Source organism: Rutidosis leptorrhynchoides, chromosome 7 (assembly GCF_046630445.1).
Source record: "Rutidosis leptorrhynchoides isolate AG116_Rl617_1_P2 chromosome 7, CSIRO_AGI_Rlap_v1, whole genome shotgun sequence".
Classification (NCBI taxonomy): Eukaryota; Viridiplantae; Streptophyta; class Magnoliopsida; order Asterales; family Asteraceae; genus Rutidosis; species Rutidosis leptorrhynchoides.
Window position 1 is genome coordinate 154,523,037 of NC_092339.1, and position 25,429 is coordinate 154,548,465.

Genomic DNA, 25,429 nt, shown 5'->3' on the forward strand with positions numbered 1-25,429 from the left:
AAATAGTTAGATTTAATGACTGTTTAACAGGGATGAATGACGTGCACTTTCTTATCATTCAGGGATGATGAATTTTATTTTTAAGAGATAAGTACTATTAATGTAATTCAATGTAATCCATACAATTTATACAAAATTATCTTTAATTTTTTCTCAAAGTTTCATTTATGGATCTAAAGTATTTTTTGAAGTAAATGACCCTAATTTGTTGCTTCATTGGTCCTTGAAGATAACAAATGTTAATTCTCCATTGTTAGTTTGCATCACGTGAAGTGCACACGAGGGCTGTTTTGTCATTTTATGTATGCAGTATATTGTATCTTAATTCTAGCGTTCCTAAAAACCTTGTAACAACATATAAGGCAGTAACCTTGTGTTGTAGTTCATGTGGTAGTGGTATGCATCTCTTAACGAGAGGTCAGGAGTTCGACTCCCTTAGGGTGCATCATTGCACACAAGGTTTTCCCTTTACCCTTGAATTCTACCCGAAGGTGCCTTCCGCACACGCGTTGCAGGGGCAGTGGAGAGGGGTGTTTACCGCCCATGCCCTCGGATTGGGCCCGGTTTCCTCCTGGGCGGCAGTTGGGGGCGAGTTATGTAACTACGGGAGATGAAAACGTGGTTAGTTAAGTCCCCTAGATAATCTCGTACTGCTGTTCAAAAAGAAAACACATAAGGTAGTAATATTGTTTTTTAAATTGTTATCATATTATAAATGTTGTTGCATCTATAGTAAACGTACATGAATATGATAACAATTTTAGATAATAATATTATTGCCTTATACGTTGTCGGCCTGTTACGAGGTTTGTGGGATCGTATACAATATACTACATACGTAATATGACAAAACAACTATCGTTTGCACTTCACGTGATGCAGACTAACGCGGGAGAACTAACTCTGTTACCTTCAAGGACCAACGATGCAGCAATTTCAAACATTAGGGTCATTAACGTTAAAAATATTTTAGATCCATCCATAAAACTTTGAGAAAACATTAAAGACCAATGATATAATTCTGTCTATAATTTACTGAGATATTTTTTTGTCTCCAATTATTGTCAAATGATAGAAAAAACAAAATTGGAATTAAAGTAATACGACAAATTAACCTTTTTAAAAAGGAATGATTCTCACACACACTTTTTTAATCCTCACACACCTATTTTAACCTTTTACTCTTCTAATAATATTCAATTAGTGTGTGAGGATCAAAAAAGTGTGTGTAAGAATCATCCCCTTTTAAAAAACATATTTTACTCCTATTTCAAAATCCTAGTCCATAGATCTTTTCTTTTCTTAATTTTTACTAACTTTTTTTTTACATGCATAAAGTACATGTATAAAGAAATTTTACTTTATTTTTATTATCTATTTATAAAAGTGAATAATTAATTTGAGACATACTAAAATAAAATATTAAAAAATTAATTAGAAATGAAATCAGCATTTATTTAAGTTGCATATCACAACTGTTATTTTATATATATGGAGTATATAAATTCTAGTCCATGTACATTTCTTTTATTATAATAACTTACTATGAATAATAAATTTGAAACGAAGTGAAAATATTCACTATAGTAACAAACAGTTTTCTAATCCTCCTTACAAATTAGATCTTCTCTATACCAAATTACCAGCTAAACTATCTACATCTACATATCAATAATTTGCAGTAATATAAATATTATTTATATTATTTCGTATATGTATCAGTTGATAAAATTTTAACGTACAATAAGACCACAGATAATGCAGGCGTTTGTTGCCTGAATCCGCCCACAAAGGCCCCACAAACGCCCGGAATGGGGCGTTTGTGGGCGTTTGTGTTGGAGCGTTTGTCAAGAAAGCACGTGCATGAAAATGTGCGTTTGTGATTTTTTTTTTTTTTAATTCTTTTCTACCTTTTTCACCACTTTTTAACCCAATCTCCAATCATATTTTGACACATCACCCACAAACGCCCTTACAAAAGCCCCCCATTACAACTCTCCCCAAAATGTCATGGCCCAGTCACAGTTTTTCCCCAAAAAGTGCACCTCACCCACTCCACGTCACAATCACCAATATCTGTGGTCTAATAGTTCGAGAATTTACCTGTGAAAGTGGTAAGTACAATTTCGTATTGTTGATCCATTTTCACCTTTGATAATGGTACTGGAGCATCTTCTAAGTAGTCATAACATGCATCACCACCACTATCAACACCAACTCTGTCACAAGCTTTATGTAATGGTATAAACTCGAAGTAAGAAAACGTTGGAACCACAGTGAACGTAACATTCTCCGGTGCGCAACAAGGGTCCATGTTCACACCAATCCAACTCTCCGTGGATCCGTACTCCGCACTCACTAAAGGTAACTGGTCCCCTGCATAATGCGTAAGTTTATCCAAGTAGGGTTGCTTTGAGCCGGTCATTATCGAGTAAACATATTTAGCATTTGGCCACAACTTTGGAATCAAACCATACCAATTGCATCCTTCTAATTCCTTACATTGTGATGCTACCCATGTTGCTAAACACGGATTCGGTTTGATCAAATCAAGAACTGATCTTCTCATACTTAAAATTGTGATTTTGGGACTTAATGTTCCATTTAAAATATCGGTACATATGTCTTGCCAATAATCTTGGAATAAGCTAAGTGATTGGACGATACAATAGGCGAATGTGGAGGTAATGAATTCGAGTGGTGAGTAAAGTAGTCCAAGAAGAAAGTGACAATAGGTTGATTGTTCGTAGTCACCACCAAAGATGACTTCTTGTGGGCTACATGTGAATGAATTGGTTTGTTGTTGTTTTAAGTTTAAATTCTTGGCTTGCAAAGTAATGTGATGTAGCTAATCCTGCTATTAGTCCACCCTTGGTTATAATGTTTTGCTGCCATTGATGAACTCAAGAATCTTGCCTCCTTCTTTGGTAGGATAAATCCTTCACATATAATTACTATATATAAAAAATAATATTTCATAAACAAAAGTAGAGATTTATGGATACTTATATATAATAAAATTACTAATATATATATATATATATATATATATATATATATATATATATATATATATATATATCTATATATATATATATCTATATAGGGTAGTGTTCCCATGAGAACATTCTCATTTTAAATTTTGGTAAGAACACTTTTTGACCATTCATTTAATATACATCCCAAGGGTAACAATGGTATTTGTCCATCAACTGAAATTTTGGCTTATCCCTCCCGAATATGTTTACCAGTATCCTATTTTCATTCAAACATCATAACATATTTACCTTCTTATCAAAACTTTGTGTCAAAAATTTAGTTTTATGAATTAAAAATTCAAGATACGTCTTATTATAAATTCAGTTTTATAAATTAAAATTCATGATATGTCTTATTATATGCATCAGTTGTATATATATATATTTGGATATGAATGCATGCGATAGGCATCAATGCATCAGTGTGTACTCAAGGATGCTGGATGCATATATATACATACATCAATTGAGACTGCATGTTCTTTCGAGGCTCGAGATCCAAACAAGAATCACTAGAATAAGTATGTATAAATAAAGTTTTCGATCGATGCATCCATATCTGGATGATGAAGCATCTATAACATAACAATATAGTTTACGTAAAAACTCTTAACGCATCCAAAAATATATTTACATTTGGATGCAACGAAGACAATATAAAATCGAACCATATAGACTTCAAGTTTCCTTGTGTGACTAAAAATTATTGGTGGTAAACTTGGTCTCATGATGCAACCCTTATCTTAAAAATATAATAATAATGATGATGAGGTGTTGTCGCATCTTTGTCATTGCCACATATTGCAAGCAGTTTTGAAGAATACCAATACCAATTAAATAGGAAATGTAGTTGTAAATTGGAAACTGTTGTGTTATAAATTGCCGGTTATGTCCTTTAAAATTAAAAATTAATTAATTTATATTAAATTCAAATTAATAAAATGAATGGTTTAAAAGTGTTCTCACCTAATTATAAAATGAGAACATTCTCATTTGAATGCTCATATATATATATATATATATATATATATATATATATATATATATATATATATATATATATATATATATATATATATATATATATATAAGCGCGATCCATGGCTAAGCTTAAAACGAGTACAAACTGGATAAGCAATTGTGAACCACAAAATATCATAAAACCTCATTCACCTATAAAAAATGCGGAGAGGCAGCATGGTCATTTTACAATTTATCAAATAACAAAAGAAGCAACATATACTGTAACTTACATACTGAAGAACGTATTAGGGTTTTTAACTGATGAATCTTTTCTTCAGATTTCTTCCTCTCAAAACCAAATCAAACAACAATCTGAATCTCTTCTTCAACTCTTCTTTATCTCCTTAATCTCTTCTTCATCTTCTTAATCTCTTCTTTAGCTCTTCTCTCTCACTCGAATTCAACAAACATTGGCTATTTTGATGAATATTCAATAACAATGGCGAATTTCTGATGAATGTTCGATTTACAAGGTTTTCTCTTTAATTTGTTGTTACCTTTATTATTATTATTATTATTATTATTATTATTATTATTATTATTATTATTATTATTATTATTATTATTATTATTATTATTATTATTATTATTATTATTATTATTCGATAGAAAATTGTATGCTTAAGTGTTTGATTGACTGGATACATCATACGATATTGCACACTAGGTGTTCGATCATTTGTCTCAATGAATGTTGTGATATGTATTATTGCTGACCTTGAGCCCCACTAGATACATTCATTTTATGAATCTGTAAGTCCAAAATCTCCTGTCTTATTATTATAATAATTATTATTATTTTGAGACATTTGTGATTTGAACATTTTGTTGATATATTCTTGTTTTGGTAGGTTGGTCATATGATTCAAGCTGAGTCTGAGGCATCAATATGCACTTCAAACTGTTCATTCTTAACTCATTGTAGATTGTTTTGCATTTAATTATATAAAATTGAAATCTGGACTTATTAATATTGAGTTGTTCAAATCTTGCTCTAAATAGAGAACCATTAAAAGTTACAGTTTGTGAAATAATTAACGTGATGCTTTTTGTTTGTGAAGGTAGCAATCTATACAAATTGTAAAAGCTTTGAAGAATCTGCCTATGCTAAGTAATGGATGCTTTTTATTTTTCTCTGGAACTTGAAATTTTTGTTTTTACTAGGCAATTTTTTTGACTTATTGTACCATTTGTTAAGAATATGCATGCATCAGGATTTACATAATGTATACTTGTTATTGTGAATGTTATAGTTTCATGGTAGTTTTTGTTACTAGTTTATGCAGGTACATAATTATGGAAAAGCAAAGTCAACGAAAGTCAATGATAGATGATATTAAAGATTCATGTTCCAAGCATTTTAAAGCGCAAAAGACTAAAGATATTGAAGATATAGAGTTCAAAGATTGGAAGTGTACATTGAAGATGTTAAGATCAGAGATATTAAAGAAGTTATTTGGCAAAGTCAACTGCAGTCAACAGTCAAGAATTTATTGAAGAATTCGAGCTGCTGTTTGTTGAAGATGGTTCAGGTATGATTTGTGATTTTGCTACATTCTGTGTTTTTTTGCAGGGATATGATCGACATAGACTTAGGTCTAGACAATGGTATTTGTGGATGTATAGACTAAGTGGTTTTTATTTTTTAGGTCATTGATAAAATGTATAGATTTCATATTTTTCTAGTGTAAGTCATCTATTGTTAAAGTGTTTCGGGTGGTCACTTAAAACACCCGCCTCTTTTGTAATTTTTTTGATATTGGTTGATATAAATTTTTTCGGGGTACTATCCCCTTTACCAAAAAAAGACCAAATTCTTTTTAAAGATCAACCCATATAAGTTTGATTTTTAGATTGTAACAGATGATGTGTGATTTTTTGAAAACAATTATTATTCATAAAGAAAACATTTATCATTCATAAGATAATAATATTCATCAAAATATTATATTTTGTATGAAAATATGATGAATGATAAAAATTATCTAATGAATGATAGAAACAATACCTTATTAATGATAAACATATCTTACAAATGATAAAAATGCCCGATGAATGATAAAAATACCCGATGGATAATAATAGTAGCTGATGAATAATAAACGAAGAATGATAAAAGAACATAATGAATGAAAAAATGATGAATGATAAAAAAGCATTATGACGAATGATGAAAATCAATTCTTTGAATTGAAGTAGAAACTATTTTGTATGAAAAAAATGATGAATGATAAAAAAAAATACTCGACGAATGATAAAAATATCTTACAAATAATAAAACTACTCAATGAATGATAAAAACACCCAATGAATAATAAAAGTAGCTGATGAATGATAAACGAAGAATGATAAAAGAACGTGATGAATGATAAAAAATACCCGATGAATGATAAAATACCTGATGAATGATAAAAGTACCTGACGAATGAAAGAAGAACGTGATGAATGATAAAATACGAAACCGATTATTTGTATGATAACGTTAATTTATATGATTATTTGACTGTTTTTTACTGATGAATGATGAAATACGAAATCGATTATTGATTATTTGACTGTTTGTTACTAATGAATGATATAATAATACACTTAATCATGATTATTTGACTGTTTGTTACTGATAAATGATGTAATGTAACGACCCAACCCGTTATCCAACCTAATACGCGAAATAAATTTTTTTTTATTCAGTAAGGGTGCGCGGCGCGCACAAGCCATTTCAGGTTCAGTCCGAATTTTCCCATTTTCGTTTAAAGATCTCCCACTTCCCGACTGTAACGGCCCAACCCTCATTATACCAAAAACAAGACACAAAAAAAAAATTGCTGGGCAGACCATCTGGACGGCGTCCAGCCTTTAATACTGGGACGGCGTCCAAGGATTTGGGACGGCGTCCCAATGAACTAAAACCTACTGATCAGTTTGCCTTTACTCGTGTGCGAAAAACCCGACTCCCGACACTTTTCAGCGAAACCAATTATCACATCACAGCAATATATGTAAAACTAAGAGATTCCCACAATAAAAACCAAGTTTACATCACCGGGCCCACAACGACCCGTTTTACAATTTCGTTCAAAAAATATAAGTTTCGACCACAAAAGTTTAAATACCAAACGACACCTAGAGCATGGTGTTTGGGGTTAAACTATCCAAATTTTGGCCGAACTTTCCATAAAGCTAAAACCCCCGAGGTGCCACTAGTCCAAGCGAATACCTTTTCCTTTATCCAAGCCGGATCCTAAAAAGGTAAACAACGAGAGGGTAAGCTTACGCTTAGTGAATGCAACAATTACACATATACATATATAATACACCTACTTGCAAGCACTTACACAAATACCTCATACACGCTAGCAATTTACAAAGCATACCATCGCAAGTATAACTCTAAACTCTTCAAGATCACAAGCTAGCACATCAATAGCATATATATATATATACTACAACACAACGTGTAATTATGGTTAACCAATAATACAAGGGAATGGTACTTTGAATTTCCCATCGGTGTTCGTAACAACCGTTAGTGTACAACGACATATATCACTAACCCCTAGGCGACACGGACAATGAAATATCCGTTCAAGCAATCGTTAGTGTATAACGAAATATATCACTAACTCTTGGGCAATTTGGACAACGAAATGTCCATCGTTAGTGTACAACGAAATATATCACTAACTCTCGGTGGTATAGACACGTATACCTGGCCCCAACCCCCGCCCTACAAATAGATACATTATATACACACATGTATAATCATTTCACTCACCTTGTCGTCTAGGCGAGATTTCCAATAACAACTTGAATTCTTCAAAGTGAGTCACCTAACACAATTAACACTCAATTAATACACATAACAAATTGGACTTTCCACCAACTAGTCTAACTAGTGCATTTATGGCCCAAATGGGTATTTATGACCCATTTGCCCTAGAATCACCAACTCAAGGTCCAATTCCCTAACTAATCACTAAAAGCTAGTGATTAAGGTTCTAAGACTTCCAACAATGCATAACTAGGGTATTTTCATACCCAATTTAACCCGCTAGGTCAAACTCACCCATTTGACCCATGTCAAGTCAACTATGAACCCTAACAACACTTTTCACTAACAACACAAGTGAGCTAGTGATTTATTAAACCTTTAAGATTCGTTAACACCAATTATGACTTTGAAACCCTAGGTTAGTAACTCATTAGTCTTACATGAACCATCTTTACCCAAAATCCCCAAAATCACCACATATGGGTTTTATGTTCAACCCTAACCCAAACCCTAACCATTTAACACTAATTAAGTAGGGAAATGGAGATTAGGACTTACCACCACTATCACCGTGTAGCTAGCGACTAGATGAACAACTTTACAACGCGAGCTAAGACCCGAAAATAACTTCTTCCTCCTTTGCTTGAGCTCTCTCACTCTAGGAATCACTCTCTCTCTCTCTCTCTCTCTATAATGAAGTGAAGAAGATGAGGTTGGTGTAAGTGGAGTAATGACTCCACCAAAACTTATCTAAAGGCCTTAAACTCGTTCCATTGTGAAAGTACCAAAATACCCTTCTTAAAATATCAAAAACCAACAGCTGGCCCGCCAGTTGTTCTGGACGGCGTCCAGCCTTTTGAACTTGGACAGCGTCCCAAGCCTTTGGACGGCGTCCCACGTGCTGAACCAAAACAGGGTGTTACAACTCTCCCCCACTTGAACCGGATTGCGTCCTCGCAATCCACGCCGCATGACACGCAGGAAGATAAACCAACACAAACTCTTCGGGTTCCCACGTAAACTCGGAACCTTTACTATGACGCCATTGGACTTTTAAAGTTCTTACCTCTTTGTTACGCAACATTTTCACCTTTTCATCAAGTATAGCAATCGGCTCTTCGACATACTCCAACTTGTTGTTTAACTCGATCTCATCTAGTGGCATCCATGAAGAATCATCCGCAAGACACTTACGGAGATGGGAAACGTGAAATGTATTATGGATCCCTGCAAGCTCTTCGGGTAATTCCAACCGATAAGCAACTTCACCAACACGAGCCAAAATCTTAAATGGCCCAATAAACCGAGGAGCTAACTTTCCCCGTTTTCGAAACAGAATAATACCTTTCCACGGTGAAACCTTAAGCATCACCATGTCACCTTCTTAAAACTCGATCGGTCGCCTACGTTTATCGACATAAGACTTTTGTCTATCTTGCGCCGCCTTTAAACGAGTCCGAATCATATCGATTTTGCTATTTGTCTCCAATACCAAGTCGGTGCTCCCGACTTCCCTTTGTCCCACTTCACCCCAACAAATCGGGGTTCGACACCTCCTACCGTATAACATCTCATATGGTGGCGGCATTCCAATACTAGAGTGAAAACTATTATTGTACGAGAATTCCACCAACGGTAAATGTTCATCCCAACTACCACCGAAATCTATTATACACGTGCATAACATATCTTCCAACGTTTGATTCGTGCGTTCGGTTTGACCGTCCGTTTGAGGATGGTACACCGTACTCATATTCACCCTCGTACCCATATCCTCATGAAACTTCTTCCAAAATCGAGAAGTAAAACGCGTGTCCCGATCCGAAACAATAGACGCGGGAACGCCATGTCTCGATATCACTTCCTTAATGAACATCTTCGCGAGCGCCTCCGACGAAATTGCTTATTTAATAGGAAGAAACAACGCACTCTTCGTCAATCTATCGACAATCACCCAAATAGTGTCAAATTGGGTTCTTGCCGTTTTCAGCAACTTGGTAATAAAATCCATGGTAATATGCTCCCACTTCCACATCGGAATTTCTAGCAGTTGCAACTTACCATACGGCTTTTGGTGTTCGGCTTTAACTTGCAAACACGTGACGCATTGCTCAACATACTTAACAACGTCGCGTTTCATGCCCGGCCACCAATAATCTTTCTTCAAATCATGGTACATCTTTGTTGCACCCGGATGTATGGAATACTTAGACTTGTGCGCCTCATCCAGAAGCACCTTTCGGAAATCACCCATCTTAGGCACCCACACTCTTTCTTGAAAAGACAATAAACCACGCGAACCCATCGTAATGAATTCCGATTGCCCCACAATTCGTTCCGCATGATTGTTGTGAACGTAAGCCTCTATTTGAATCACACCAAGTTTTTCAAGAAAATCGTTAGTAATAATCATACGTAACAATCCCAATCGTAACGCCGGGTGGTGACTCTTTCGGCTTAACGCATCCGCGACCACATTCGCTTTGCCCGGATGATAAAGTATCTCACAATCATAATCCTTCACCACATCCATCCATCTACGTTGACGATAATTCAAATCCCGTTGATCAAAAAGATGTTTCAAACTCTTGTGATCCGAATAAATCGTACACTTGACACCATACAAGTAATGGCGCCAAATTTTCAAAGCATGGACCACCGCCGCTAATTCGAGATCATGAGTCGGGTATCTCTTTTCATGTTCCTTTAATTGGCGAGAGGCGTAAGCGATGACTTTACCTCGTTGCATTAGAACACACCCGAGCCCATTCAAAGAAGCATCATAATAGACCGTCATATCATCTACACCTTCCAGCAATACTAAGACCGGAGGTTTACACAATTTCTCTTTCAAAAATTGAAAAGCGATTTCTTGTTCGTTCTCCAAATTGAATCTCGTATTCTTCCTTATCAACTTAGTTAATGGAGAAGCAATCTTTGAAAAGTCTTGGATAAACCGACGATAATAACCGGCCAATCCGAGAAAACTTCGGATTTCTGTAGGCGTAGTCGGTCGTCCCCAATCCTTCACCGTCTCTATCTTCCCCGGATCCACTTGAATACCATCCTTGTTCACAATATGGCCAAGGAATTGAACCTCCCTTAGCCAAAATTCACATTTTGAGAATTTAGCATACAACTTCTCTTTTCTCAACGTCTTCAATACTTCGCGCAAGTGGTGTTCATGTTCCGTCATGCTCTTAGAATAGACAAGAATATCGTCAATGAACACAATTACCAACTTGTCCAACATAGGTTGGCACACTCGGTTCATAAGATCCATGAATGCCGCCGGTGCATTCGTAAGACCAAAAGGCATAACCACAAATTCAAAATGTCCATAACGAGTACGAAAGGCCGTTTTCTCGATATCTTCCTCATGGACCCGCATTTGATGATAGCCGGACCGTAGGTCAATTTTAGAGAAGTACGTCGCGCCTTGAATTTGGTCGAATAAATCGTCAATCCTAGACAACGGATAACGATTTTTGATCGTCACTTTATTTAACTCCCGATAGTCGATACACATCCGCATACTTCCATCCTTCTTTTTCACGAATAAAACCGGAGCACCCCATGGCGAAGCACTCGGTCGAATAAAACCCTTCTCAAGTAACTCTTGAATTTGATTCAACAATTCTTGCATTTCCGTCGGTTCTAAACGATAAGGAGTTTTAGCAATGGGAGTAGCTCCCGGAACCAACTCAATGCGAAATTCAACTTGTCTTTCCGCCGGAACACCCGGTAAATCATCCGGAAAAACATCTTCAAATTCACTTACCACCAGAATTTCACGAATGGGTGGTGGCTCATAACGAGTATCAACAACATGGGCAAGGAAAGCCATGCTACCACTAACAAGAAAACGACGTGCCCGTGCAAAAGTGCATACCGGTACAAGTCTTCTACGTTTATCACCATGAATGATTAACTCTCCCCCACTTGGGGTCTTCACATGAATAGACTTTTCATGGCATGCAATATCGGCTCTATTATGATTGGGCCAATCCATGCCAACAACAATGTCGAAATCAACCAAAGTCATCGGGATGAGGTCAATTTTAAAGTTTTCGGCACCAAACACAACATTACAATTTTTACACACATCAACCACTAGCACCGTCTTGCCATCAACTATTTCGACTTCTACCAGACGACTTAACTTAGCTAACGGTTTATTAAGTTTAGGCACAAATTTTGGAGACACAAACGACAACTTTGCACCGCTATCAAATAGAATCCTCGCCGGATTAGAGTTAACCATGAAAGTACCTGAGACGACTTCATTGGATTGCTTAGCTTCATCATTGGTCATCAAATAATTACGTCCCCTTGCCGACCCCGCCGCCTTCTCTATTCTCTTAACTTGATCATTTCGGAGTTCGGGACACTCCGAATTTCGGTGCCCTTCTTGTTGACAATTAAAACACGTGATCACATTAGTACGCGGTTTTGAGCAATCACCAGAGTAGTGACCTTTTTGCCCACAATTGTAACATGTGGTCACGTGAACACTAGGAGCACCTTTCTTCACACTACCAATACTTTCGGATACACCCTTGCTTTTCTTGTTGGAGTAATAAGATGCCCCAAATTTTCTCTTACTCGACCCATAACTAACCACCGAAACCGGAACCGGAGCTTGCGCTTCAAACCCATTCACCACCGCCAAAAGCTTAGCAAAAGTCTCAACGAGACCAATACTAATCTTACCCTTCAAATCATCTCTAAGGGTCGCATGAAAGTCTTCCATTAACAATTGATCATTCCCCACATACTCGGGGCAAAAATGCGCCTTGGCGAGAAAATTGGTTTTGAGAGTGTTTAGGTCCAAAGACCCTTGACGCATGTTCCTTAACTCGTTGCGCAATTTGGAAAGATCCGCTTGCGTACGATACTCAAGGAAAAACTCCTTCTTGAAATCCGCCCAAGATAACCCTACAAAAGCCGCATCATCCACCATATCAATCTTGCCATCCAGCCAATCTTTAGCATGACCCCTTAACAAACTAGTAGCAACCCTTGTTTTCTTTTTGGGAGGGCACTCGGTCGTGCGAAAATAACCTTCAATATCGGAAATCCAAGCCGCACTCTTCATGGGGTCGGGATCCCCGTGAAAATGAGGAGGCTTAGTTGCCAAGAAGTTCTTATAGCTAAACTCCAACTCGCCCACATTTTGAGGTCTAGGGAACCTCCTTTCAACTTCTTCTTTAACGGCATTAGTCATCCGTTCTTGAATCATATCGACAATTTGTTCCGAAACCGACTCTTCGAATATTTGTTTAACCTTCCGAGAGAATACCGAAACATAGTTTTCTAGAGCGGCCTCTATCTTAGTGGTCATTTCGTCCGCTTCCTCTGTATGAGAAGGACCACCATTGCCATTTGTATCCGTTCCGTTTCTCGTCTTCATTCTAAAGATTAAAAATGGATTAGGCATCACCAACGAATTTATACACATATATACCTATGCATATGACCGCACACACACCACATCTAGCTCAATACTTGTCACACATCCTTGCTTGACTTGACTTGCAACCGTAATAGTGGTCGCGACTCACTATTACGCTCACATGCCGTGCCATGCTCAAACGTATCACAATCATCTTGCTCGATGTTCAAAACAATAACACACGATTAGTAAAATCGTAATATAGCATAGTTAGTCCGCCTATGCATCAAAGAACTAATCAGACCCCGCACCGACCCGTAGTCCTACAAGTCCTGCATATAATTGAACAACACAAAAGTCTAAGTCTAGGCGCCTATCTCAAGTCACCTAAATCCCTTATACCATGCTCTGATACCACTTGTAACGGCCCAACCCTCATTATACCAAAAACACGACACAAAAAAAAAAAATTTGCTGGGCAGACCATCTGGACGGCGTCCAGCCTTTAATACTGGGACGGCGTCCAAGGATTTGGGATGGCGTCCCAATGAACTAAAACCTACAGATCAGTTTGCCTTTACTCGTGTGCGAAAAACCCGACTCCCGACACTTTTCAGCGAAACCAATTATCACATCACAGCAATATATGTAAAACTAAGAGATTCCCACAATAAAAACCAAGTTTACATCACCGGGCCCACAACGACCCGTTTTGCAATTTCGTTTAAAAAATATAAGTTTCGACCACAAAAGTTTAAATACCAACCAACACCTAGAGCATGGTGTTTGGGGTTAAACTACCAAAATCTTGGCCGAACTTTCCATAAAGCTAAAACCCCCGAGGTGCCACTAGTCCAAGCGAATACCTTTTCCTTTATCCAAGCCGGATCCTAAAAAGGTAAACAACGAGAGGGTAAGCTTACGCTTAGTGAATGCAACAATTATACATATACATATATAATACACCTACTTGCAAGCGCTTACACAAATACCTCATACACGCTAGCAATTTACAAAGCATACCATCGCAAGTATAACTCTAAACTCTTCAAGATCACAAGCTAGCACATCAATAGCATATATATATATACTACAACACAACGTGTAATTATGGTTAACCAATAACACAAGGGAATGGTACTTCAAATTTCCCATCGGTGTTCGTAACAACCGTTAGTGTACAACGACATATATCACTAACCCCTAGGCGACATGGACAACGAAATATCCGTTCAAGCAATCGTTAGTGTACAACGAAATATATCACTAACTCTTGGGCAATTTGGACAACGAAATGTCCATCGTTAGTGTACAATGAAATATATCACTAACTCTCGGTGGTATAGACACGTATACCCGGCCCCAACCCCCGCCCTACAAATAGATACATTATATACACACATGTATAATCATTCCACTCACCTTGTTGTCTAGGTGAGATTTCCAATAACAACTTGAATTCTTCAAAGCAAGTCACCTAACACAATTAACTCTCAATTAATACACATAACAAATTGGACTTTCCACCAACTAGTCTAACTAGTGCATTTATGGCCCAAATGGGTATTTATGACCCATTTGCCCTAGAATCACCAACTCAAGGTCCAATTCCCTAACTAATAACTAAAAGCTAGTGATTAAGGTTCTAAGACTTCAAACAACGCATAACTAGGGTGTTTTCATACCCAATTTAACCCGCTAGGTCAAACTCACCCATTTGACCCATGTCAAGTCAACTATGAACCCTAACAACACTTTTCACTAACAACACAAGTGAGCTAGTGATTTATTAAACCTTTAAGACTCGTTAACACCAATTATGACTTTGAAACCCTAGGTTAGTAACTCATTAGTCTTACATGAACCATCTTTACCCAAAATCCCCAAAATCACCACATATGGGTTTTATGTTCAACCCTAACCCAAACCCTAACCATTTAACACTAATTAAGTAGGGAAATGGAGATTAGGACTTACCACCACTATCACCGTGTAGCTAGCGACTAGATGAACAACTTTACAACGCGAGCTAAGACCCGAAAATAACTTCTTCCTCCTTTGCTTGAGCTCTCTCACTCTAGGAATCACTCTCTCTCTATAATGAAGTGAAGAAGATGAGGTTGGTGTAAGTGGAGTAATGACTCCACCAAAACTGATCTAAAGGCCTTAAACTCGTTCCATTGTGAAAGTACCAAAATACCCTTCTTAAAATATCAAAAACCAACAGCTGGCCCGCCAGTTGTTCTGGACGGTGTCCCAATAATCTGGACGGCGTCTAGCCTTTTGAACTTGGACGGCGTCCCAAGCCTTTGGACGGCGTCCCAAGTGCTGAACCAAAATAGGATGTTACACCGACACTTTTAGACTAAACGCTTTTCAATAATAAAACAAGTTTTACGACACCGGACCCACATCGGCCGTTTTATGACTTTCGTACAAAATACAAGTTTTCAACTACATGAGTTTAAGTTCCAAGCAAAACTACGAGCATGATGTTTGGGGATAAACTACCCAATCCTAAGTCGAAACCAAAAGTAATATGTAATGACCCGAACTTTTCCATGATTATATATTATATGAGATTAATATTTACATGAATAAATGTCTTCCAACATGTTAAGCAATCAAACTTGTTAAGACTTGATTAATTGAAACGGATTTTGTGTTAACGTTTGACCACCCAGTTTGTCCGATGATTCACGAACGTTATAACTTGTATATGACATGATATTATATATATGAAAATATATATATGTTTAACATGATGAAATGATAAGTAAGTATCTCATTATGTATATTAACAATGAACCTTATACATAAAATAAGACTACTAACTTAAGAAATTCAAATGATATCTATATGTAACGATTATCGTTGTAATAACATCTTAATATTTATATATCATATTAAGATATATTAGTACATCATGTTATCATGATAATGTAACAATTTAACATCTCATTAGATATAATAACAATGGGATTATTTCATATAACGAAATCGTTAACTTAAAGGTTCCGAAACAACATGTACATGTAACGACTAACGATGACTTAATGACTCAGTTGAAATGCATATACATGTAGTGTATTAAGATGTATTAATACACTTTTGAAAGACTTCATGACACATATCAAAGTACTTCTACTTAACAAAAATACTTACAATTACATTCTCATTCATTTTCATCAACAAATCTACTTGTATGCAACCATATTCATACTCGTACAATACTCAGCTCCTAGATGTACATACTATTGGTAACCAGCATGTGGGAACCATCATTTGGCAACCAGCATGAAATATCTAACAAAATTACAAACTAATAGAGCCTATATCTTGACTCTAAATTCACGTGAAGTATCACCAACCCTAAACACATTTTGATTCCAACTTTTATGCATCAAACACATCTCTCTCAAGTTCTCTCTTATTGTTCTAAGTGTTCTTCATCATCTTCATCAAAATCTAGCTCAATCTAGTTCAAAAATCCTAACCTAGATCAACATACAACACAATCTATCAAGAACACTTCCAAGTTTGTTAACTTACTTCCAATCTTGAAAATCCATTTCAAGTGATCATCCAACCTCACTAAATCTTTGTTATTTACAGTAGGTTATCATCCTAAATCAAGGTAATATTCATATTCAAGCTTTGATTCAATTTCTATAACTATAACTATCTTAATTCGAGTAGAAATCTTACTTAAACTTGTTTTCGTGTCATGATTCTACTTCAAGAACTTTCAAGCCATCCAAGATCCTTGAAGCTCTAGATCATTTCTTGTAAATTCCAGTAGATTTACCTACTATACTTAAGGTAGTGATGATGTTCATAACATCATTCGATTCATATATATATAACTATCTTATTCAAAGATTATAACATGTAATCACTAGAACATAGTTTAGTTAATTCTAAACTTGTTCGCAAACAAAGTTAATCCTTCTAACTTAAATTTTAAAATCAATTAAACACATGTTATATATCTATATGATATGCTAATTTAATGATTTAAAACCTGAAAACAAGAATAACACCGTAAAACCAGACATACGCCGTCGTAGTAAAACCGGGGGCTGTTTTGGGTTGGATGATTAAAAACTATGATAAACTTTGATTTAAAAGTTGTTCTTCTGAGAAAATGATATTTCTTATGAATATGAAACTATGTCCAAAAATCATGGTTAAACTCAAAGTGGAAGTATGTTTTTCTAAATGGTCATCTAGACGTCGTTCTTTCGACTGAAATGACTACTTCTTACAAAAATGACTTGTAACCTGTAACTCTGACTATAAACCATCACTTTTTCTGTTTATTTTCATAAATTTAAGTTCGATACGAAATCGTAGCACTTTGATTCACTCAAAACGGATTTAAAACGAAGAAATTATGGGTAAAACAAAATTGGATAATTTTGCTTGTTTTAGCTACGTGAAATTTTGTAACAAATCTATACTAACTATATCTTAACTAACTTTCTTGTATTATACATGTCTTGATTGACCATAGACACGTATACAATGTTTTGACATATTATATCGACGTCATATATATATATTATTTGGAATAAGCGTAAGTCACTCTATATTGCGGTAATGCTCGAGTTAGCATATAGAGGGTCGAGGTTGATTCTAAAATAATATATATACTTTGAGTTGTGATCGAGTCTGAGACATGTATACACTGGGTCGTGGATTGATTCGAGAAAATATATTAATTTATTTATGTACTACTAACTGTGGACTACTAACGTTGGACTGCTAACTTAACAACTTAAAATGTCAACACGTAATAAAAATGTTATGAATATATTTCGATCATACTTTGATATATATGTATATATTTGTTATAGGTTCGTGAATTGACCCGTGGCCAAGTCTTATTTCCGACTATTTGAAAATCTGTGAAAGTGAGTTATAGTCCCACTTTTGAAATCTAATATTTTTGGGATGAGAATACATGCAGTTTTATAAATGTTTTACAAAATAGACACAAGTACGCGAAACTACATTCTATGGTTGAAATATCGAAATCGAATATTGTCCTTCAAGTCTGGTAACCTAAGAATTAGGGAAATGACCCCTAATTGACGCGAATCCTAAAGATAGATCTATTGGGCCTAACAACCCCCATTCATGTCTATGGATGGCCTTAGTACTTCGAGATTATTATTATACAGACGTCGATGTCTGTGGGGATATTCTATGCATTATGGTTAATGTCGGTTAACAGGTGTTCAATCCATATGAATGATTTTTATGCAGATGGCTATATGCATGCATGATGTTTATGAGAAATGGAAATATGAAATCTTGTGGTATATTATTACGATTTGATAAATATATAGGATAAACGTATAACTCACCAACATTTTTGTTGACGTTCAAAGCATGTTTATTCTCATGTGATTATTAAGAGCTTCCGCTGTTGCATGCTAATTTAAGGACAAGAATTGGAGTCAGCATACTTGTAATATATTGTTTAAAAACTGCATTCGGAGATTTATAACGATGTATAATATTATTGTAAACCATTATGTAATGGTCATGTGTAAAACGTTATCTTTTAGATTATCATTACTTGATAATCTACGTTATGGTTTTAAACCTATATCGATATAATAAAGGTTATGGTTTGTTATAAAAACGAATGCAGTATTTGAAAAACGTTTCATATAGAGGTCAAAACCTCGCAACGAAATCAATTAATATGAAACGTTTATAATCGATATGAACCGGACATTTCAAAATCCAAGCAAGCATCAAAAAGGGAAATCGTCTAATCCCGAGCATACCCTTGCCACGTCAGCTTCCGAACCTAAAAATGTAAACAACGAGAGGGTAAGCTAATGCTTAGTGAATGCAATACTTATACGCATACATACATAATTCAATCACTTGCATACACCTACACAAACAACACAATATCATTAGAAAACCGCAATAAACGTATAATCGTACGTATAACAAGTCAACACCAATAGCATAGAGGTCTCAACAATAATACATGCCAACAACAAAAATACGTACAATGCTAGTGAAACTTACACACCCCAACATACACAATGTCGACATTCGACTCGATGGTGGCCGACGAAGAGCGGTAGGTCAAATATGTTAACCACTCACCACCCATCGCAACACATCGTGGCCGACGAAGAGCAGTAGGTCAAATACATTAACCACTCACCACTACGCACCATGAGGCCGACGAAAAGTGCAACCGAAACGTTAACACTTACCTCAATCACAAGGATGGCCGACGAAAAGCGTAACCGCTTACCATCCTACGATAAGTGGCCAACGAAGAGCGGATCCCCAAACGGATAACACTCACCACTTACCCCAACGCACATATGTGGCCGACGAAGAGCGATAGGTAAAACATTAATCACTCGCCACATAACCAAACATACATATGTGACCGACGAAGAGTGATAGGTCAAGCATTAATCACTCGTCACATAACCAAACGCACACATGTAGCCGACGAAGAGTGATAGGTCAACCATTAATCACTCGCTACATAACCAAACACACACATGTGACCAACGAAGAGTGATAGGTCGAACATTAATCACTCGTCACATGCCACACCTCCAATCGTAGTTGACAAAGAGTTATTCCTTTCGGATATCACTCACCACATATCGCAACCAAATATAGCCAACGAAGAGCTATCCATACGGATATCACTCACTATATTTTTCAACCCAATTGTGGTCCCCGAAAAGTGAATCCTAACGGATGTCACTTACCACGCCGCACACAAGCAACCAAATTATATACATAAACGTATAAATATTCCACTCACCTTGATTACTTGAAAAACAATCCCGCTTGAGCTCCCAAATGTCCAAATGCAAATCACCTAAGCAATTTACAAACAAATAAGCTAAACACTCTAGCTTATGCCCAAAACACCATAAGTGCAATTTTGACCCATTAGTACTTACTTCCACTTTGAAAAAGTCAAATCTCACCCGAAAACCCCTATAATCACAATCGACTAGTGATTATGTTCCAACAACTCATTTTACTCAAGGTTTCATCATCAAAACACATTACTTGAATCAATTTACACAAAACCCATTTTGACATAATCTCAAGTCAAAACACCCATTTGTAAGCTTGCACAATTAATCACTTATAACCTAAGTTAACTAGTGATATTAACACCCGAACATGATTATCAACTAATCAATTTCATCATCCAACCCAAAACCCACCAACAATGGTTATCAACACCATTTACTAGCTCAATCACCCAATTATTGAAATGTCCTATTCATATAGATTATAAACGTTCCATATTAATTAATTTCGTCGCGAGGTTTTGACCTCTATATGAGACGTTTTTCAAAGACTGCATTCATTTTTAAAACAACCATAACTTCTATTTTATCGATAAAGGTTTAAAAAAAATATTACGTAGATTATCAAATAATGATAATCTAAAATATACCGTTTACACACGACCATTACATAATGGTTTACAAGAAAAATATATTACATCGAAATAAGTTTCTTGAATGCAGTTTTTACACAATATCATACAAGCATGGACTCCAAATTATGTCCTTATTTTAGTATGCAACAACAGAAACTCTTAATAATCACCTGAAAATAAGCATGCTTAAAACGTCAACAAAAATGTTGGTGAGTTATAGGTTTAACCTATATATTATCAAATCATAATAATAGACCACAAGATTTCATTGTTATAACACATCTCATATCAGGCATTTCGCAAACTGCATAGAGAAAAAAATTATTCATATGGTGAACACCTGGTAACCGACATTAACAAGATGCATATAGAATATCCCCATCATTTCGGGACACCTATCGGACATGATAAACTCGAAGTACTAAAGCATTCCAAATTCCAGAATGAAGGTTGTTAGTTCCCGTAGATCTACCTTTAGGATTCGCGTCAATTAGGGGCCAGTTCCCTAATTCTTAGGCTACCAAGCTAAAAGGGGCATATTCGGTTTAATAATTCAACCGTAGAATGTAGTTTCGATTACTTGTGTCTATTTCGTAAAACATTTATAAATCTGCATGTATTCTCATCCCAAAAATATCAGATTTTAAAAGTGGGACTATAACTCACTTTCACAGATTTTTACTTCGCCGGGAAGTAAGACTTGGCCACTGGTCGATTCACGAACCTATAACAAATATGTATATATATATATATATATATATATATATATATATATATATATATATATATATATATATATATATATATATATATATATATATCAAAGTATGTTCAAAATATATTTACAATATTTTTATTACGTTTTAATGATTTGAGTTTGTTAAGTCAGCAGTCCTCGTTAGTAACCTACAACTAGTTGTCCACAGTTAGATGTACAGAAATAAAGCAATATATATTATCTCGAATCAATCCACGACCCAGTGTCTACAAGTCTTAGACTCGATCACAACTCAAAGTATATATATTATTTTGGAATCAACCTCAACCCTGTATAGCTAACTCAAACATTACTGCATATAAAGTGTCTATGGTTGTTCCGAAATATATATAGATGGGTCGATATGATATGTCAAAACATTGTATACGTGTCTATGGTATCCCAAGATTTCATAATATGTATAATACAATATAAATTAGTTAGGATATATTTAGTCTAGATTTGTTACAAAATTTTCGTAGCTAAAACTAGCAAATTTATCCAATTTTGTTTTACCCGTCATTTCTTCGTTTCAAATCCGTTTTGAGTGATTAAAGTTGGTATGGTTTCATATTGAACTTAAGTTTATGAATCTAAATAGAAAAAAGTCTATAGTCATAAATACAGGTCACAATTCATTTTTTAAATAGGTAGTCATTTCCGTCGAAAGAACGACATCTTGATGACCATTTTGAAAAACATACTTCCACTTTGAGTTTAACCATGATTTTTGGATATAGTTTCATGTTCATAATAAAAATCATTTTCCCAGAAGAACAACTTTTAAATCAAAGTTTATCATAGTTTTTAATTATCAAACCCAAAACAGCCCGCGGTGGTACTACAACGGCGTATGTCCAGTTTTACGGTGTTTTTCGTGTTTCCAGGTTTTAAATCATTAAGTTAGCATATAATATAGATATAGAACATGTGTTTAGTTGATTTTAAAAGTCAATTTAGAAGGATTAACTTTATTTACGAACAAGTTTAGAATTAACTAAACTATGTTCTAGTGATTACAAGTTTAAATCTTTGAATAAGATAGTTATATATATATATAAATCGAATGATGTTATGATCATCATTACTACCTCAAGTTTAGTAGGTAAACCTACTGGAAGTAACAAAAATTGATCTAGCTTCAAAGGATTCTTGAATGGCTTGAAAGTTCTTGAAGTAGAATCATGACACGAAAACAAGTTCAAGTAAGATTTCCACTCGAATTAAGATAGTTATAGTTATAGAAATTGAATCAAAGTTTGAATATAAGTATTACCTTGTATTAGAAATATATCTTACTATAAATAAGAAATATTTCTTGAGCTTAGATGATTACTTGGATTGGATTAGAAAGCTTGGAAGTAATCTTGCAAACTTGATAGTATTCTTGATTTTATGAAACTAGAACTTATAGAATTTATGAAGAACACTTAGAACTTGAAGATAGAACTTGAGAGAGATCAATTAGATGAATAAAATTGAAGAATAAAAGTATTTGTAGGTATTTTTGGTCGTTGATATATGGATTAGATATAAAGGATGTGTAAGTTTGTTTTCATGTAAATAATTCATGAATGATTTATAATATTTTTTGTAATTTTGTGAGATATTTTATGCTAGTTGCCAAATGATGGTTCCCACATGTTTAATGACTCACATGGGCTACTAATTTGCTAATGATTGAGTGTATATACCAATAGTATATACATCTTAGAAGCTGTGTATTGTACGAGTACGAATACGGGTGCATACGAGTAGAATTGTTGATGAAAATGAATGAAGATGTAATTGTAAGCATTTTTGTTAAGTAGAAGTACTTTGATATATGTCATGAAGTCTTCCAAAAGTGTATTAATACATCTTAATACACTATATGTATATACATTTAACTGAGTCGTTAAGTCATCGTTAGTCGTTATATGTAAGTGTTGTTTCGGAACCTTTAAGTTAACGATCTTGTTAAATGTAATTGATCCATTGTTATTACACTTAAATGAGATGTTAAATTTTCATTTTAACATGTTAACATGGTGTATTAATATCTTAATATGATATATATGTATTTAGTAAGACGTTGTTATAACGATAATCATTATATTTATCGTTTCGAGTTTTCTTAATTCAATAGTCTCATTTTATGTATATAACTCATTGTTAATATACATAGTGAGATACTTTCTTATCATAATATCATGTTAACTATATATATATATATATATATATATATATATATATATATATATATATATATATATATATATATATATATATATATATATATATATATATATATATATATATATATATATATATCATATAATTTTTACAAGTTTTAACGTTCGTGAATCGCCGGTCAACTTGGGTGGTCGATTGTCTACATGAAACTCATTTCAAATAATCAAGTCTTAACAAGTTTGATTGCTTAAGATGTTGGAAACATTTAATCATGCAAATATAGTTTTCATTTAATATATAATCATGGAAAAGTTCGGGTCACTACAGTACCTACCCGTTAAATAAATTTCGTCCCGAAATTTTAAGCTGTAGAAGGTGTTGACGAATCTTCTGAAAATAGGTGCGGGTGTTTCTTCTTCATCTGATCTTCATGCTCCCAGGTGAACTCGGGTCCTCTACGAGCATTCCATCGAACCTTAACAATTGGTATCTTGTTTTGCTTAAGTTTTTTGACCTCACGATCTATTATTTCGACGGGTTCTTCAATGAATTGAAGTTTTTCGTTGATTTAGATTTCGTCTAATGGAATAGTGAGATCTTCTTTAGCAAAACATTTCTTCAAATTCGAGACGTGGAAAGTGTTATGTACAGCTGCGAGTTGTTGAGGTAACTCAAGTTGGTAAGCTACTGGTCCGACACGATCTATAATCTTGAATGGTCCTATGTACCTTAGATTTAGTTTCCCCCGTTTACCAAACCGAACAACGCCTTTCCAAAGGTGAAACCTTAAGCATAACCATTTCTCCAATCTCAAATTCTATATCTTTTCTTTTACTGTCCGCCTAGCTCTTTTGTCGACTCTGGGCAATTTTCAATCGTTGTTGAATTTGGATGATTTTCTCGGTAGTTTCTTGTATTATCTCCGGACCCGTAATCTGTCTATCCCCCACTTCACTCCAACAAATCGGAGACCTGCACTTTCTACCATAAAGTGCTTCAAACGATGCCATTTCAATACTCGAATGGTAACTGTTGTTGTAGGAAAATTCTGCTAACGGTAGGTGTCGATCCCAACAGTTTCCGAAATCGATAACACATGCTCGTAGCATGTCTTCAAGGGTCTGTATCGTCCTTTCACTTTGCCCATCAGTTTGTGGATGATAAGCAGTACTTATGTCTAGACGAGTCCCCAATGCTTGTTGCAGTGTCTGCTAAAACCTTGAAACAAATCTGCCATCCCTATCAGAGATAATAGAGATTGGTATTTCATGTCTGGAGACAACTTCTTTTAAATATAATCACGCCAACTTCTCCATTTTATCATCTTCTCTCATTGGCAGAAAGTGTGCTGATTTGGTAAGACGATCGACTATTACCCAAATAGTATCATAACCACTTGCAGTCCTTGGCAATTTAGTAATAAAATCCATGGTAATGTTTTCCCATTTCCATTCTGGGATTTCAGGTTGTTGAAGTAGACCCGATGGTTTCTGATGTTCATCTTTGACTTTAGAACACGTCAAACATTCTCCTACGTATTTAGCAATATCTGCTTTCATACCCGGCCACCAAAAGTGTTTCTTGAGATCTTTATACATCTTCCCCGCTCTGGGATGTATTGAATATCTGGTTTTATGTGCTTCCTTAATTACCTTTTCTCTCATATCTCTAAACTTTGGTACCCAAATTCTTTCAGCCCTATACCGGGTTTCGTCTTCCCGAATATTAAGATGTTTCTCTGATCCTTTAGGTATTTCATTCTTCAACTTTCCTTCTTTTACAACTCCCCGCTGCGCCTCCTTTATTTTAGTAG

The 25,429-nt window shown here is 35.2% G+C and overlaps 1 pseudogene; it reads right to left on the reverse strand.

Annotated features, from left to right (window-relative positions):
- The window catches only part of LOC139858826 (indole-3-acetic acid-amido synthetase GH3.10-like), a 288,869-nt pseudogene that overhangs the window by 204,562 nt on the left and 58,878 nt on the right, over positions 1-25,429 (reverse strand).